The sequence below is a fragment of the Zalophus californianus genome, chromosome 15 (assembly GCF_009762305.2).
Source record: "Zalophus californianus isolate mZalCal1 chromosome 15, mZalCal1.pri.v2, whole genome shotgun sequence".
NCBI classification, from domain to species: domain Eukaryota; kingdom Metazoa; phylum Chordata; class Mammalia; order Carnivora; family Otariidae; genus Zalophus; species Zalophus californianus.
Genome location: NC_045609.1, coordinates 532,881 through 552,383, shown reverse-complemented (window position 1 = coordinate 552,383; position 19,503 = coordinate 532,881).

Below are 19,503 nucleotides of genomic sequence, written 5' to 3'. Positions count from 1 at the left end.
TCTGGTTAGAGATTTTTCAATTAATCTTCTCAAAGAAGGAGCTTTTGGCTTTATTGATTTTCTTTATTGGGTTTATGCTTTCAGATTCCCTTGATTTGCATTCTCATCTTTATTATTTCCTTTCTTCTACTAATTTTGAGTTTAAATGTTCTTTTCTAGTCTCTTTAATGTGGGAAAGTAGTCAAATGACTTGACACTTTTCTTCAATTACAGGAATTTGTTTCTATAAATTTTCCCTAAGTATGGCTTTAGCAGTATCCCACAAATTTTGTTATGCTGAGTATTAATTTTCATTCAGTTTAAAATACTTACTAATTTACTTTTGATTTCTTCCTTGTTCCATGGGTTATCCACAAGTATGTGATTTAGTTTCAAATTTTTGGAGTTTGCCCAGATATTTCTTTTAATGATTTCTAACTGAATTCCATAGGTGTGAGAACATGCTTGCATGGCTTTAACCCTTTCAGCTTCATTGAAATTTATTTTATAACCCAGAATATGGTCAACTTTGGAAAAGTCCATTTAAAAATTTTTTAAATATGTATTCTTCTGTTATTGGATGTCATATTCTATAAAAGTCAATTTGGTCAACTTGATCAATGGTGTTGTTACATTTTTAACCTAATTGTCATGTTGTTATACTTTTGCTGATTTTCTGTCCACTATATTCTTACTGATTTTCTGTCTTGTTGGCCTATTAATTACTGAAATAATGGTACTACAATCTTCAACTATGATTAGGAATTTGTCTATTTCTTCTTGCAGTTTTATCTTTTTTGTTTCATGTATTCTGAAGCTCCACTAGTAGGTGAATACACATTTAGGAATATTATATCCTCTTAATGAATTGACCTTTTTTTCATTATGAAATGATTTTGTTACCTCTGATAAGATTATTTTCCCTGAAATCTACTTTGCTATAAATATAGCACTGCAACTTTATATTGATAAGTATCAGCATAGTATTCCATCTTTTTATTTTTAACCTATTTACATCTTTATATTTGATGTATGTTTATTATAAGCAGCACAAAGTTGTATCTTACTTTTTTATCTAATCTAACGATGTACATTTATTAATTGGCATAGATGGACCATGTCACTCACTGTAATTATTGATAAGACTATATTCAAATTCATTGTCTTGGTATTTGTTTTCTCATTGTTCCTTTCTAAACTTTGTTCCCTTTTTCTTCTTTTCCTGACTTCTGTTGGATTAATTGAATAATTTTATTATTATATTTTTTCTCCTTTGGTGGCTAATTAGGTATAGCTTTTGCTTTCTTAATTGTTGCTCTAGGTGTAGAGTCTAGCTTTTTAACCTACCACCGTTGGCCTACAAGTGGTGTTATGCCACCACATGGGTACCACACAAGCCTTGCACTGCCCTTAACTTTGTTCTGTTGTCACCATACATCTTACATTACCCATGTGATAAATCCCATATCACAGATCACAGTGCCATAATGTTTATTCAGACAGTCTGCTCTCCTTTAATTTAAAAGAAGAAAAACATCTGATATATTTATACATGTAATTCTCATTCCCAGTGCTCTTTCTTCATTTGTGTACACCCACATTTCTATTATCATTTTCTTTATCTCTAAAAGATTTCCTAAATTTCTTGTAGTATAGGTGTGCTGGTGGTGAATATATTTTGCTTTAGTATGTTTCAGAAAAACTTGATTGTACTTTCATTGTTTTTAAAGATTTTACTTATTTGAGAGAGAGGCAGAGAGAGAGAGTAAAGAGGGAGAGTGGGAGGGAGAAGCAGACTCTCCACTGAGCTGAGAGCCCAACGTGGAGCTCAATCCCAGGACCCTGAGATCATGACCTGAGCTGAAGGCAGACGCTTAACCGACTGAGCCACCCAGGTGCCCCTGTACTTTCATTTTTTAAATAAATTTTACTGGATATAGAAATCTAGGTTGATATATATATAAATACATATTTTTTTCCTCTTAGTACCTTAAAAATATCACATTGCTGTTTTCTCACTTAAATTCTTTATACCAAGATGTCTGCTGTCATCCCGATCTTTGTTTTTCTGATGTAATGTCTTTTTATTTATTTTTTTAAAGACTTTATTTATATATTTGACAGAGAGAGAGCACGCACACAAGCAGGCAGAACAACAGCCAGAGGGAGAGGGAGAAGCAGGCTCCCCGCTGAGTCAGAAGCCCGATGTGGGGCTTGATCCCAGGACCCTGAGATCATGACATGAACCAAAAGCAGATGCTTAGCTGATTGAGCCACCCAGGCACCCTCTGATGTAATGTCTTTCTAATCTACGTTTAAAAAAATCTTTTCTCTGTGTTGGATTGTTTGATTATGCTGTGACTTTGCACAGTTTTGTTCATGTTTCTTTTCCTTTGGGGTCACTGAATTTCTTAAGTTGATGAGTTTATTTGGAAAATAATTGCTTCTTCTTTGGGGAAAACAATGTTTATTATTTCTTCAAAATTTTCTTCCACACTCTTGTCCTGCAGGGATTCTAAATACAAATGTACTGTATCTCTCAATGTGGTCTCACAGCTGTATTCCCTGGCCACACTTCAAAAGTCTTTGCGGGGAGGCGGAGCAAGATGGCGGAGGAGTAGGAGACCTAGATTTCGTCTGGTCTTAGGAATTCAGCTGAATAGGGATCAAACCATTCTGAACACCTACGAACTCAACAGGAGATCGAACAGGAGAGTAGCAACAACTCTCTGAACAGAGAAGCGACCACTTACTGGAAGGTAGGGCGTGCGGAGAAGTGAATCCGAGGCGATATTCGGGAGGATAGACGGCGGGGGAGGGGCCTCCGTCGGCCGCTTCTGGCAAGTGCTAGAGCCGCGGAGCACAAAATCGGACCTTTTAGAAGTTGGCTCGGCGGAGGGACGTCGCTGCAGTGGCTAAGCGAGGGGTGGAATCCTCCTGGGACAGTGTGGTCTCAGGACCCTCGGGGTCACAGAAAGACCGGGGGTGCCTGAGTGCACCAGAGCTCCCAGGTATCAGAGCCGGGAAGCCGGCTGCAGAGACGGAGCAGAGTCGCGGGCTCTCAGCTCAGGGTCTCCATAAACTGTGATCCACGGCCTAGTCAGGCCACTGCTCCTCCAGCAGGGACCCCACAAGCGGCAGAGCCGGGGAGACTCCCCTTCCTTCCCGGGGAGGAGCGGTACGGGAACGCACTGCAGGGATCTGCTGGGTTTGGAGACTCCGTGCGGGGTCGGGTGCCAGAGATAGCAACGCTCGGTCACAGGCCGGGTGAGCACGGAGTGCGGCCGGAGACCGGGGACATGGGAGTGACTGCTTTTCCCTGGGGGCACACTGAGGAGCGGGGCCCCGAGTTCTCAGCTCCTCCGGGCGGAGATTGGGAGGCCACCATTTCTGCCCTGGTCCTCCAAGGCTGTACCGAGAGCTTGCAGGGAACAAAAGCTCCTGAGAGCAAACCGGAGCAGCTTCCTTAGCCCGGACCAACAAGGGCGGAGCAATTCCGCCTCCGGCAAAGACATTTGGAAACCACAGCAACAGGCCCCTCTCCCAGAAGATCAGCACAAACAGCCAGCAAGCCAAGACCAAGTTGATCGATCAAGGAGAATAGGAGAACTCCAGCGCTAGGGGAATACTGCACATAGATTCATGGCTTTTTTTTTTTTTTTTTTTTTACCATGGTTCATTATTTCATCAAAGTTAATTTTTGTTGACTGTTTTTTTTTATTTTTCTTTTTCCCTTTTTCAACCAACATCTTATCAATCCCTTTTTTTAAAAAAAAACATTTTTTATTTTTCATTTTTAGAGTCATTTTTTATCCCTTCATAGTAGTTACCCTTATTTTTGGCATATATATATATATATATATAAGTTGTTCTCTCATTAAAATTTTGAGGTACAGTTTCTTCTAACAGATCAAAATATACCCTAAATCACTAGTGTATGGCTTTGTTCTAGTCTCCTGCCTGATCACATTCTCTCCCTTTTTCCTTTTTTTTTTTTCTTAAATCTTCTTTCTTTTTTCAAACAACTTATCTTACCAAGTCCTTTTATAAAATCTTTTATAATTTTCATCTTTACAGTCATCTTCCATCCCTTCATTGTATCAACCCTTATTTTGTACATATATGTCTTTCTTCCTTTAAAATTTTAGGAGGCACTTTTTTCTAACAGACCAAAATACACCCAAAATCTAGTGTGTGGCACTGATCTATGCACTAGCCTGATCATATTTGATCATGTTCTGCCTTTTTTGTATTGTTTTGTTTTTGTTTTTATCTTTTTTTTTCTTTTTTTTTCTTTTTCTCTTTCTTTTTTCTTTCTTTCCCTTTCTTTTCCCCTGGTTTCAGGTCTTTTCTGATTTGTATACAGTATATTTGCTGGGGACGTTGTAAACCTGTTAGCATTTTGTTCTCTCATTCATCTGTTCTCCTCTGGACAAAATGACAAGATGAAAGAAATCACCTCAGCAAAAAGAACAAGAGGTAGTACCGTCACCCAATGACCTACTCAATACGGACATTAGTACAATGTCGGACCTAGAGTTCAGAATCATGACTTTAAAGATACTAGCTGGGCTTGAAAAAAGCGTGGAAGTTATTACAGAAACCCTTTCTGGAGAAATAAAAGAACTAAAATCTAACCAAATCGAAATCAAAAAGGCTATGGATGAGGTACAATCAAAAATGGGGGCACTAAATGCTAGGATAAATGAGGCAGAAGAGAGAATCAGTGATATAGAAGACCAAATGATGGAAAATAAAGAGGCTGAGAAAAAGAGAGAGAAACAACTACAGGATCACGAGGGCAGAATTCGAGAGATAAGTGATACGATAAGACGAAACAACATTAGAATAATTGGGATCCCAGAAGAAGAAGAGAGAGAGAGAGGGGCAGAAGGTATATTGGAGCAAATTATAGCACAGAACTTCCCTAATGTGAGGAAGGAAACAGGCATTAAAATCCAGGAGGCACAGAGAACCCCTCTCAAAATCAATAATAATAGGTCAATACCCCGACATCTAATAGTAAAACTTACGAGTCTCAGAGACAAAGAGAAAATCCTGAAAGCAGCTCGGGAGAAGAGATATGTAACCTACAATGGTAGAAACATTAGATTGGCAACAAAACTATCCACAGAGACCTGGCAGGCCAGAAAGGACTGGCAAGATATCTTCAGAGCACTAAACGAGAAAAATATGCAGCCAAGAATACTATATCCAGCTAGGCTATCATTGAAAATAGAAGGAGAGATAAAAAGCTTCCAGAACAAACAAAAACTAAAGGAATTTGCAAACACGAAACGAGCCCTCCAAGAAATATTGAGAGGGGTCCTCTAAGCAAAGAGAGAACCTAAAAGCAGCAAAGAGCAGAAACGAACACAGACAACAGACAGTTAACAGTCACCTTACAGGTAATACAATGGCACTAAATTCATACCTTTCAATAGTTACCCTGAATGTAAATGGGCTCAATGCCCCAATCAAAAGACACAGGCTATCAGATTGGATTAAAAAACAAGACCCATCCATATGCTGTCTGCAAGAGACTCACTTTAGACCCAAAGACACCCCCAGATTGAAAGTGAGGGGGTGGAAAACCATTTACCATGCTAATGGACACCAAAAGAAAGCTGGGGTGGCAATCCTTATATCAGACAAACTAGATTTTAAAACAAAGACTGTAATAAGAGATGAGGAAGGACACTATATCCTACTTAAGGGTCTATCCAACAAGAAGATCTAACAATTGTAAATATCTATGCCCCGAACATGGGAGCAGCCAATTATATAAGGCAATTAATAACAAAAGCAAAGAAACACATTGACAACAATACAATAATAGTGGGGGACTTTAACACCCACCTCACTGAAACGGACAGATCATCTAAGCAAAAGATCAACAAGGAAATAAAGACTTTAAATGACACACTGGACCAAATGAACTTCACAGACATATTCAGAACATTCCATCCCAAAGCAACGGAATACACATTCTTCTCTAGTGCCCATGGAACATTCTCCAGAATTGATCACATCCTAGGTCACAAATCAGGTCTCAATCGGTACCAAAAGATTGGGATCATTCCCTGCATATTTTCAGACCACAATGCTTTGAAACTAGAACTCATCCACAAGAGGAAAGTCGGAAAGAACTCAAATACATGGAGGCTAAAGAGCATCCTACTAAAGAATGAATGGGTCAACCAAGAAATTAAAGAAGAATTAAAAAAATTCATGGAAACCAATGAAAATGAAAACACAACTGTTCAAAATCTTTGGGATACAGCAAAGGCAGTCCTGAGAGGAAACTATATAGCAATACAAGCCTTTCTCAAGAAACAAGAAAGGTCTCAAATACACAACCTAACCCTACGCCTAAAGGAGCTGGAGAAAGAACAGCAAATAAAGCCTAAACCCAGCAGGAGAAGAGAAATCATAAAATCAGAGCAGAAATCAATGAACTAGAAACCAAAAGAACAGTAGAACAGATCAACGAAACTAGGAGCTGGTTCTTTGAAAGAATTAACAAGATGGATAAACCCCTGGCCAGACTGATCAAAAAGAAAAGAGAAATGACCCAAATCAACAAAATCATGAATGAAAGAGGAGAGATCACAACCAACACCAAAGAAATACAAACAATTATAAGAACATATTATGAGCAACTCTATGCCAGTAAATTAGATAACCTGGAAGAAATGGGTGCATTCCTAGAGATGCATCAACTACCAAAATTGAACCAGGAAGAAATAGAAAACCTGAACAGACCTATAACCACTAAGGAAATTGAAGCAGTCATCAAAAATCTCCCAAGAAACAAAAGCCCAGGGCCAGATGGCTTCCCAGGGGAATTCTATCAGACATTTCAAGAAGAATTAATACCTATTCTCCTGAAACTGTTCCAAAAAATAGAAATGGAAGGGAAACTTCCAAACTCATTTTATGAGGCCAGCATTACCTTGATCCCAAAACCAGACAAAGACCCCATCAAAAAAGAGAATTACAGACCAATATCCTTGATGAACATGGATGCAAAAATTCTCACCAAAATACTAGCCAATAGGATCCAACAGTACATTAAAAGGATTATTCACCACGACCAAGTGGGATTTATCCCTGGGCTGCAAGGCTGGTTCAACATCCGCAAATCAATCAACGTGATACAATACATAAACAAAAGAAAGAGCAAGAATCATATGATCCTCTCAATAGATGCAGAAAAAGCATTTGACAAAGTACAACATCCTTTCTTGATCAAAACTCTTCAGAGTATAGGGATAGAGGGTACATACCTCAATATCATAAAAGCCATCTATGAAAAACCTACAGCGAATATCATTCTCAATGGGGAAAGGCTGAGAGCTTTTCCCCTAAGGTCAGGAACGCGGCAGGGGTGTCCACTCTCACCACTGCTATTCAACATAGTATTAGAAGTCCTAGCCACAGCAATCAGACAACAAAAAGAAATCAAAGGCATCCAAATCGGCAAAGAGGAAGTCAAACTCTCACTCTTTGCAGATGATATGATACTGTATGTGGAAAACCCAAAAGACTCCACCCCAAAACTGCTAGAACTCATACAGGAATTCAGTCAAGTAGCAGGCTATAAAATCAATGCACAGAAATCAGTGGCATTCCTATACACCAACAACAAGACAGAAGAGAGACAAATCAAGGAGTCGATCCCATTCACAATTGCACCCAAAACCATTAGATACCTAGGAATAAATCTAACCAAAGAGGCAAAGGATCTGTACTCAGAAAACTATAAAATACTCAGGAAAGAAATTGAAGAAGACACAAAGAAATGGAAAAACGTTCCATGCTCATGGATTGGGAGAATCAACATTGTGAAGATGTCAATGCTACCTAGAGCAATCTACACATTCAGTGCAATCCCCATCAAAATACCATCCACTTTTTTCAAAGAAATGGAACAAATCATCCTAAAATTTGTATGGAACCAGAAGAGACCCAGAATAGCCAGAGGAATACTGAAAAAGAAAAGCAAAGCTGGCGGCATCACAATTCCGGACTTCCAGCTCTATGACAAAGCTGTCATCATCAAGACAGTATGGTACTGGCACAAAAAGAGACACATAGATCCAGGGAACAGAATCGAGAGCCCAGAAAGGGACCCTCAACTCTATGGTCAACTTATCTTTGACAGAGCAGGAAAGAATGTCCAATGGCAAAAAGACAGTCTCTTCAACAAATGGTGTTGGGAAAATTGGACCTCCACATGCAGAAGAATGAAACTGGACCATTTCCTTACACCACACACAAAAATAGACTTCAAATGGTTGAAAGACCTAAACGTGAGACAGGAGTCCATCCAAATCCTAAAGGAGAACACAGGTAGCACCTTTTCGACCTTAGCCGCAGCAACTTCTTCCTAGAAACATCGCCAAAGGCACGGGAAGCCAGGGCAAAAATGAACTATTGGGATTTCATCAAGATAAAAAGCTTTTGCACAGCAAAAGAAACAGTCCACAAAACCAAAAGACAACCGACAGAATGGGAGAAAATATTTGCAAATGACATATCAGATAAAGGGCTAGTATCCAAAATCTATAAAGAACTTATCAAACTCACCACCCAAAGAACAAATAATCCAATCAAGAAATGGGCAGAAGACATGAACAGACATTTCTCCAAAGAAGACATCCAAATGGCCAACAGGCACATGAAAAAGTGCTCAACATCGCTCGGCATCAGGGAAATCCAAATTAAAAGCTCAATGAGATACCACCTCACACCCGTCAGAATGGCTAAAATTAACAAGTCAGGGAACGACAGATGTTGGCGGGGATGTGGAGAAAGGGGAACCCTCCTACACTCTTGGTGGGAATGCAAGCTGGTGCAACCACTCTGGAAAACAGTATGGAGGTTCCTCAAACAGTTGAAATTAGAGCTACCGTTCGATCCAGCAATTGCACTACTGGGTATTTACCACAAAGATACAAATGTAGGGACCCGAAGGGGTACGTGTACCCCAATGTTTATAGCAGCAATGTCCACCATAGCCAAACTGTGGAAAGAGCCAAGATGCCCATCGACAGATGAATGGATAAAGAAGAAGTGGTATATATACACAATGGAATATTATGCAGCCATCCAAAGGAATGAGATCTTGCCATTTGCAACGACGTGGATGGAACTGGAGGGTGTTATGCTGAGTGAAATAAGTCAATCAGAGAAAGACATGTATCACATGACCTCACTGATATGAGGAATTCTTAATCTTAGGAAAGAAACTGAGTGTTACTGGAGTGGTTGGGGGTGGGAGGGATGGGGTGGCTGGGTGATAGACATTGGGGAGGGTATGTGCTATGGTGAGCGCTGTGAATTGTGCAAGACTGTTGAATAACAGTTCTGTACTTCTGAAACAAATAACGCAACATATTTTAAGAAAAAAGAAAAAGAAGAAGATAACAGGAGAGGAAGCAAAGGGGAGTATGTCAAAGGGGGAGACGAACCATGAGAGATGATGGATCTGAAAAACAAACTGAGGGTTCTAGAGGGGAGGGGGGTAGGGGGATGGGTTAGCCTGGTGATGGGTATTGAGGAGGGCACGTTCTGCATGGAGCACTGGGTGTTATGAACAAACAATGAATCATGGAACACTGCACCAAAAACTAATGATGTAATATATGGTGATTAACATAACAATAAAAAAATAAAAAAAAAGAAAAAAAAGTCTTTGCGGGATGGGATGCCTAGGTGGCTCAGTCGTTAAGCGTCTGCCTCCAGCTCAGGTCGTGATCCCAGGGTCCTGAGATCCAGCCCCACATCGGGCTCTCTGCTTGGCAGGAAGCCTGCTTCTTCCTCTCCCACTCCCCCTGCTTGTGTTCCCTCCCTCGCTGGGTCTCTCTCTGTCATATAGATAAAATCTTTAAAAAAATAAAATAAAATAAAAAATAAAATAAAATAAAATAAAATTCTTTGTGGTGAGCCAGATGATGGCCCCCAAAGGTGGCCCTGTCCAGGCCCTAATACTGGAACTTGTGAATATCACCTTACATGGCAAAAGAGACTTTGTGGAAGGATTAATTTAAGGGTACTGAAGTGAGGGAATGATACAGGGTCATCTGGGCGAATCCTGAACATGGTCACTAATGTCCTCCAAAGAGAAGTGGAGGCAGATTTAACAAAGAAGGAGGCGGCACCGTGACCACTGACCACCCTGCTGCTGGCTGTGAAGAGCAAGGGAGGGGCCATCAGCTGGAAGGTGCAGGGTGCGGCTGCAGAAGCTGGAAATGGTGAGGAAAGGAGAGTACAGCCCTGCCAACACCTTGATTTAGGCCCAGTGAAACTGATTTTTGATTTCTGACCTCTAGAAGTGAGCTTTTAATGGGAGATCTGGCTAGCTCAGTGGGAGGAGAATGCAACTCTTGATCTCAGAGTCTTGAGTTCAAGTCCCACATGGGGTGTAGAGCCTATTAAAAAAATACAAAACAAAAATGGTGGGTTAGATGAACTCAGAGACTCTGTCAAGGGCAATAGAAATGAGCTTTTGGTAATTTATTAAAGAAGACTTATGAAACAAATACCTCCCCTGGTCTTTCTGTGTTTCATTTGGGATCATTTCTATGGTTAAACCTTCAAGTTCACTAATACTTTCCTCTGCAATATATAATCTGATGCTCATCTTATACAGTGGATTTTTCATCTCAAACATTGTATTTTTGTCTCTAGAAGTTCAATTTAGGTGTTTTTCATATATCTCCACTGAATTTTTGGAAATATGGGTTACAGTTACAATAACTTTCAATGCCTTTGTCTTTTAATTCTAAAATCTGTATCAGTCTGGGTTAGTTTTGATTTATTAGTTTATCTCCTCAATATGGGTACTATTTTCCTGCTTCTTTGCATGCAGGGTTATTTTTCTTAGGATGCCAGACATTCTGAATTTTACACTGTTGGGCATTGGATATTTTTATATTCCTATAAATGTACCAGCACCCCAACTGGTCTGAAGGGTTACCTTGCTTCAAGCTCATGCAGTGCCTTCTTGCTGACCTACATCCTTTGATAGCAGAACTAACCTACTTTCCTTGAGATTTGCAGACCACTGTTTTGAGGAGCGAAGGACCAGTCTTTCCCTGAAGATAAGGCCTGACCACATTCAAAAACAGCTGCCACGAATGACAAATCAGATAAAGGGCTAGTATCCAAAATCTATAAAGAACTTATCAAACTCAACACCCAAAGAACAAATAATCCAATCAAGAAATAGGCAGAAGACATGAACAGACATTTTTCCAAAGAAGACATCCAAATGGCCAACAGACACATGAAAAAGTGCTCAACATCGCTCGGCAGCAGGGAAATCCAAATCAAAACCTCATTGAGATACCACCTCACACCCGTCAGAATGGCTAAAATTAACAAGTCAGGAAACGACAGATGTTGGCGGGGATGTGGAGAAAGGGGAACCCTCCTACACTGTTGGTGGGAATGCAAGCTGGTGCAACCACTCTGGAAAACAGTATGGAGATTCCTCAAACAGTTGAAAATGGAGCTATCATATGATCCAGCAATTGCACTACTGGGTATTTACCCCAAAGATACAAATATGGGGATCTGAAGGGGTACGTGCACCCCAATGTTTATAGCAGCAATGTCCACAATAGCCAAACTGTGGAAAGAGCCAAGATGTCCATCGACAGATGAATGGATAAAGAAGCAGTGGTGTATATACACAATGGAATATTATGCAGCCATCAAAAGGAATGAGATCTTGCCATTTGCAACGATGTGGATGGAGCTGGAAGGTGTTATGCTGAGTGAAATAAATCAATGAGAGAAAGACATGTATCATATGACCTCACTGATATGAGGAATTTGAGAAACAACGCAGAGGATCATAGGGGAAGGGAGGGAAAAATGAAACAGGATGAAACAAGAGAGGGAGATAAACCATAAGAGACTCTTAATCTCAGGAAACAAACTGAGGGTTGCTGGAGTGGAGTGGAGTGGGAGGGATGGAGGGGCTGGGTGATGGACATTGGGGAGAGTATGTGCTATGATGAGCACTGTGAATTGTGTAAGACTGATGAATCACAGACCTGTACCCCAGAAAAAAAATAATACATTATATGTTAATAAAAAAAAAAGGAAAAAACAAAAACAAAAACAGCTGCCATAGATGCCAGCAAGTCTGTTCAGGGTTATGTCAACAAACGACTAGCCTCCTGGGCACCTGCTTCTCCTGCACGTGCCCCCCATTTCCCATACCTTCCCCTTTAAAAGCCTTTAGCTTAACCTGGACAGAAATACAGTCTTTGGGACATTATTCCATCTTCTTCCCAGGTTGCTGGCTCCCTGAATAAAGCAAACTTTCCTTTCCCACCATCACTTGTCTCTTGAGTATTGATTTTCAAATGGTGAGCAGTCCAACCTGAGTTCAGAATTGGCTGTCTGTCCAGTAACATAAATATTCTTGATCTCTGTTCTGTGAACCAGTTGTTACTTGGAATTGTTTTGATACTCCTGGATCTTGCTTTCAAGATTTGTTTATTGCAACCAGAGCAGTGACCAGTCCAGGATAATAATCCACTGTACTGTACAAGCCCCTTCTGTGCATGTGTATCAGTGCTCCATGAAGCTTGAGAGCTTCAGACCCATGTGTGGGAGCAGGTACTACTCCAGTCCTGTGTGGGTACCTTTAATTCTTTTGCTGCAACTCCTCCTCCATCATATCAGATACTTACTTCCTGAATACTTTCTGGTTTTCCTATGTCCCAACAAGGAATGTCCCCCTTTTTTCTCTGCATGATAAACTACTGTCCATCCTTCAAGTCATCTAAAACTATACTTTCTCTGTGAAGATTGCCTTATCCACAATGGATGAGATCTATGCAAATGTTCCTTAGAACCATGTTCTCCCTCAACGCACAGCACTTCTTACATCTTGTGTGTCTGTGTTTAAAGCAACTGACTACCCAACAGATAGTAAATTTCCTGAGCTCAAGGATCACACATCACTCAACTTTGGATATGTAATCCCTAGGGCAGAATTTCCACATAGTCATTGTTCATGGACTATTTGTGTTATAACCACGTCCATCCTTAGTCCTCCCCTCAGAACTCACATATAGAGATGTGCTGTGGAACCCACCAGTTATGGACCTTACATCCCAGATGCCTCAACCCAGAGCTCTCACTGGGGATTCTTCTTGGGCTTATTCTATGATCCACTACATATTGTCTTCCCCACCCACTCACATGCAATAGGGTTTTACTATTTACTATTACTTCCCTATTTCTTCCAAGATGAAATAAACATGATGCCTAACAAATGTTTATTTTCTAAGTGTATCTTCAGCAATCTCAAAGCCATTATTCCTCATGATGATGCATGTGCATTTTAAAACTGGCAATATGGAGACACCATTATTTGTACTGAGAAACCCACAGAAAATATTATAATGCTTGTAACTGTAGCCCAGAAGTAAAGGAACATGGTTCCCTTTAAAGATTTATAGGTGAGATATTAGGGAAGAACAAAGTCTCGTGCACCCCTCAAATAGCATTAGACCAAAGCTGCCTACTCTGTACATATTGGAGACTTGAGAAGAGAGGTAGGTCTTTGTAAGAAACTGGATCAGACTAAATATTAATGAGATAAATCAGACTTTAGGAGACAAAGAATTATACTAAGGAAAAAAAGCAGTAGAAAAGGTGGAATTATATTCTGTTCCTTTTAAAGACAGTGCTCATGCCCTTTTGCCAGGTAGATGCTTATTAAAAGCAAGTGAAATATCACAGTCTCAAACATATGTTTTTCACTCCAAAATTTACCTAAACCTCAAGACTGTCTTCTTCAGTCTTCCCATCTTAGCAGTGTTCTTAAGAACACTGGTGAGTGGGCATCTCAGGGACATAACAGTCCTGCCTTTTCAAATACACTTTTCTTCCTCAGTATCGTTTTTTAAAGCAGCTGATATACTTGCTGCAATTGGATTTGGAACTAAGCATCCTCTTTAAATTCCAAAAAAGCAGGTTCTGGGAATCAGTTCACAATTTTATTCTCCCTAGCTATTAAACTAGCCAGAAAGTATGTGTGTGGCTAAGCCTAGGGGAAAAAAAGGCAGAAGTCAAGACTTCACAAGAAATGTGCTTTGCCTAGTTTAGGTAATACAGTTGACTCTTGAGCAAAATGGGTTTGAACTGTGCAGGTCCATTTATACGAAGATTTTTTTTTCTATAAATACTGCACAGTACTGTAAATGCATTTTCTCTTCCTTATGATTTTCTCAGCATTTCCTTTCCTCTAACTTACTTTATTGTAAGAATACAGCATGCAAAAAACAACAGTAGGCTATTAGTAGTTAAGTTTCAGGGGAGTCAAAAGTTATACAAGAATTTTTGACTGTGGGGGCGTTGTAGTTTTGTACCCCTAAACCCCACATTGGTCAGGGCTCTACTGAAGTAGCACTTGGCCAGTACCTGTCCCCCATTTCTAAATTTTTCACATTAACTCCAACCCTGCATCCCCTTTCCAAATACCAGTACACTTGTTTCCTGTGCCTTCGTCCTCTTTGATAATTCAGTGCTGCGCCCTCCCTTCATGGAGGGTTGCTATTTCAGACAGGGCTCTAACAAAGGTCACACTAAAATTGAAATTAAATCTCAAATCAATCTGTTTATTTACACTCTGCTCTAACTTTTCAGAAATAGTAAAGGCCACTACTCCTGTTCAAATAGCAGGCTTTAATTTCATTTTAATTACCTTCATAGCCCTTCAGGCAAGCCAAATTTCACTTGGTTTACACATAATTCATTCATTTGCTGCCTTAATTGATATCCTAAGTATTTATTTTGCCCAGTGGCCAGTTAACTTGAAAAGCTATTTTTAGCTTGCTGTTCTGGATTCACTCGAAATCTCCTCAGGGGTTGAGAAGACCATTTCTACTATGTGAGGGGCACATTCAACCATCTCTTCTATTCAGCTCCATCTCCTTCAGTGCTTTGTTTTCCTTTTTCCTTTCCTCCACCCTGTTCCACATACTCCATAAATTTGTAATAAAGCTTTCTGTCCATTTTTTTTTTTACAAAGGGAGAGAAAATGTTCATTATGTGAGGGTGATCCTAAAAGTAACCTTCGGGGAAGCTTCCCTTTTTTAGGGAGTGAATAGTGAAAAAGAAAACTAAAATCATTGCAAATAACCTGATGCCCAAAGGTAAACATTATGTCAAAATCTATAAAGAAATAAAATTTCCTCAATATCTACAAGTTATTAAAACACAAACAATTTTTTTCTCTGTTAGAAGCCTTGAACTTATTTCTAAATTTTTCCCTATTTGGGAGATAATTTTATAAACCTTTCAAAAAGATTATATAAAAATGTTTATTAATACATCTTTTAACTTCTCCCTGTGTCTTTAAATAAAAACTGTGTCCATGTGTGCACTCATGGGTGTGTGTGGATGTGCATGCATGTGTGCGTGTGATGAACTGGGACTTACATTTGCTTGTGACCCCATGTGCCTGTCCTACAGCAGGTTTGTCATGAACATTTACTGTTGCTGCTTCCCCACTTTGCTCCCTAATTTCCAGGTCATCTCCCAGTATCAGGGCACCTACAGTGCTTACATAGGATATATTTAGTATCCAACTTTCCCCCACATGACATAATACATTTCATTTAATCCTCACAACCCCCATATCAAACAGATACTGTCATTATCTCTATCTTACAGATGAAAAATAAGAAGGCACAGAGAAGCCATGTAACTTACCCAAAGTCATGCACCCAGGGTAGGACTCGAATCCTGAGTCCAGATCTCTGGGCTCTGGGAGCCTTCTCTGTCTACATAAATACTATCCTGGCCCTGTCACCAGCTCATTCTCTTTCGCTATAATCAACAGTTTTCAATTTTGCTTCTTTGCACTTATTTTAGTTTTTAAAAATTCCTTGACAGTTCAAATCCCAATCCTCTGAAAAGATTTCCTCAATCAAATAAATGTATAAAGTACAAAGCATGATTTTATAATGATGTTCCTCTCCCTGAATTTAATATTTCTTTTATTTCCTTTCAAATGAAAACTTGATGCAATTGTAAATTAGCAAGGAATTTTCTTCAAGATTAGATTATTTTTAAATGCAAATAGTGTAATATAAAAATACCACATAATATGTTGTGTGGCTGTAGCTTTTTTCTGACACTTGTCTGTTTTCAAAACATATTGGAAAGGATTTGTTTTTAAAAAAAAAATCACAATCCCTCTTTACTAATCTTTTAAAAAAAAATCATAAGCTCTCACAGTCTTTCTGCCAAAAACTAATGTGTAAGTACTTAAGATCATGAGAAAATATGACAGTAGAACTTCCCCAGGTCAATGGAGTATATTGGGTTTGAACTTTATTTTCTAAAGCACATATTAAAAAGACTTTTAGAATTTTTAAAATCAAATACTATTGATCTTAAAAATATATGCCTTTGAACATAATTCCTTTGGCCTTAGAAAACAAGTATTAAATAGTGGAGGAAAACCCCTCTGTCAATTAGCAGCAGACGCTCTGCTACTTGTTATGTTATCTTCCCCTTATGTCAGCTCTACCTTAAGGCTAACAGCAGGGAATTCTGCCCACAGTGGTCACATCATAATGCAATTTTTTTTATCCTTACAGTTTCCTTCACCCTTCATGCTCCCGACCCAACTCATGATTTTTTTTAAGCATCAAATTTTACTTTGTTCCTCACTCCGTGTGTGCATCTGGGAAAGTCGTGCAGCTTTTCTGTTTTATAGGAGAGTATCATGTTGCAGGATCTGAGGGCTAAACGATGTATGTTTTTTATTTCAACTGTGTAAATACAATCCACTTGTAGGATGGCAGTGAAGTCAGCCACCTACATCCCCTTTGTCACTCTCCGGATCAAGTGTCAAGAGCAAATAATGCCAAAGCGAGTTTCCATAGTCTCTGCTTCTCAACAGAGGACAATCTTTCCATTAATGTTTTCTTATCTGTTCTTTTTTCTTACTTCCTGTGTCTTCTTTTCATCTTTATATTTTTTTCTCTCCCTCGATTAGGAATTCATTAAGATTTTATTTCAGCAAATGGGGTACCTGGGTGGCTCAGATGGTTAAGCGTCTGCCTTCGGCTCAGGTCATGATCCCGAGGTCCTGGGATCGAGCCCCACATCGGGCTCCCTGCTCAGTGGGGAGTCTGCTTCTCCCTCTCCCTCTGCCTCACCCCCGTTCCTGCTCTCTCTCTCTCTCTCTGTCTCTCTCGGTATCTCTGTGTCTCAAATGAATAAATAAAATCTTAAAAAAAATATTTTATTTCAGCGATCATCATCTGACCAAATAAAAAACTTAGAGTATTTTATGTGTTTCAGTAAGGGGATCAAATGTAAGAAAAATAATATATCTCTATTTGTATCTTTCATTCCTAGCCTGAATATACCTCATTTCTAATCAAAATTATTTCTTTTCCCTTTTTAAAGATTTTATTTATTTGGGAGAAAGAGCACAAGCGAGCATGAGCAGGGTGGAAGGGCAGAGGCAGAGGCAGAGGGAGAAGCAGACTCCCCGCTGAGCAGGGAGCCCAGTGCAGGGCTCGATCCCAGGACCCCGAGATCATGACCTGAGCCGAGGGCAGACGCTTCACTGACTGAGTCACCCAGGCGTCCCCTAATCAAAATTATTTCTAATGGGTGGAGAGTTTAAGGAACACAAATCATCTACGCAAATGGGCATGTGGAAAGGTATTGTGTAGGGATTGAGAGCCATGAGGACATTTGAAAAGGCTATCAAAACAAAAAGAGCCAGCTCTGCTTATCTCCTTGACAAAGTAAATTTCCCCACGTCATAATGAGGTTATACATAGTATGAATTAAACCCCACACAGGTCTTCCTGAAGAGCATTTCTTAATATCTCAAATGTTGTACTGAAAATTAAAATAATGAATCATGTTATGACAGGAGACAATGTAAAATGGGAATTTTCATGTTCTGATAATGAATTGGGCATTGTTCTGCTTCTCAACCAGAGACTTAAAATGACACTACCGTTCAGCCATCAAATAGGCCAACGTCGTGGCTTAAACCTTCTCGTTGGTTGAAGGTAATGAATTTGTTCCCCCTTCTCATGACCATAGCCACAGCCCAGATAAGAGGACCCGTTTGCCATAACTCTAAGTCTGACTTGTGTTTATATGGAAGTCATCTTCCGTCCCAGAGAGAAACATGCACCAGAACTCGCTGGAAGCGACTTTCTTCACAGCAATGTTTTACAAGCCCCCTGCACCCTACAGCTGCCGTGTCACCTGAGACTTTCCATGTCCACGTGCAAACAGTGTAAATAGGAATTGCCATAACTTCTTGTATTCCTAATTACTTACCAGATCCAAAACAGATTCCTCCCCTCGTTCCTGTTTCTCTGACTTCTTATTCTCTTCCCGCCTTACTTCCCTCCCACTTCGCTCTCTGCCTTCATTTCCTGCGTTGCCTTTCCTTCCTTTCTTGGCCCTGTGGCACTCTTGGGGGGCAGTGTTCATTTAATAACTATTACTACTTAAAAGTCTGTTTCCTATAAGCATTTAGATACAGCTGTGAGGCATTCTGAGGTGATGCCGGTTTGGCAAACTCTGGTTTATGGGATTGGTCAGAGCTCCACCCTGGCTTCTCAGACCCATACCAAAGACCTGAGGTGGACACCACCCAGCTCGGACTGGCTCTCCAGCTCCATCCGATCCATGTGGAGTGCTCTGGGACCCTCAAAGCCTTTCTCCTGCTGGTTTGCCCGAGACAGCAAACAAATCGTTTCACTGCCCTCAATTTCCCCTTTTATTTCCTTTGAAGGACCAATTTTTTATGGTACTTGTCCTAATTGTTTTCATAGTGTTCAAATCTGTACTTCTGAATGTAGAGGAAAATAATGTTCTCAACACTAATTGCTGAGAGATACTGTATTAAATTGTCATCTTGTTTAATAAGTGTCCATTTAAAATGGGGGGTGGGTGGGAAATGCTTTCCTTAGAGATAGCATTGAATATTGGATGAAACATAGACTCTGGGGGTAAAAGGATACAATTTATTGACTCTGAGATCTTCAGCAAATTATTTATCCTATTCAAGCCTCAACTTCCTCATTCACAAAGCAGAGCTGATAATACCTGTCTATATCACAGAATTATTTGTAGGATTAAATTCTACAGTGGTTACGAAGAACATGGGATATGCCAAAAACTCAATACATCTCAGCCACCATTTGAAAATATCATTTCTTCTTGCTTTCTATATCATTTCCTTCCTTCTTTTCCTTGCCCTAAATACTGTATGCCAGGCACCTTATTAGGTTCTGCGGTGAGAACACAAAGATATGCTATTACTTCATCCAATGAGTTTGCAGCCTGCTAAAGAAGGTAAGACAACAGAAAATATGGTTGAATGAGGAAGAATAAAAGGCTCCAAGTGTCATAAGACAATTACAGACAAGATCCCATTCATCGGAAAGAAAGTTCTACAGAAGCTAACAAGGAAATCAGGAAGTACCGTCTCTTTACCATTTCTCT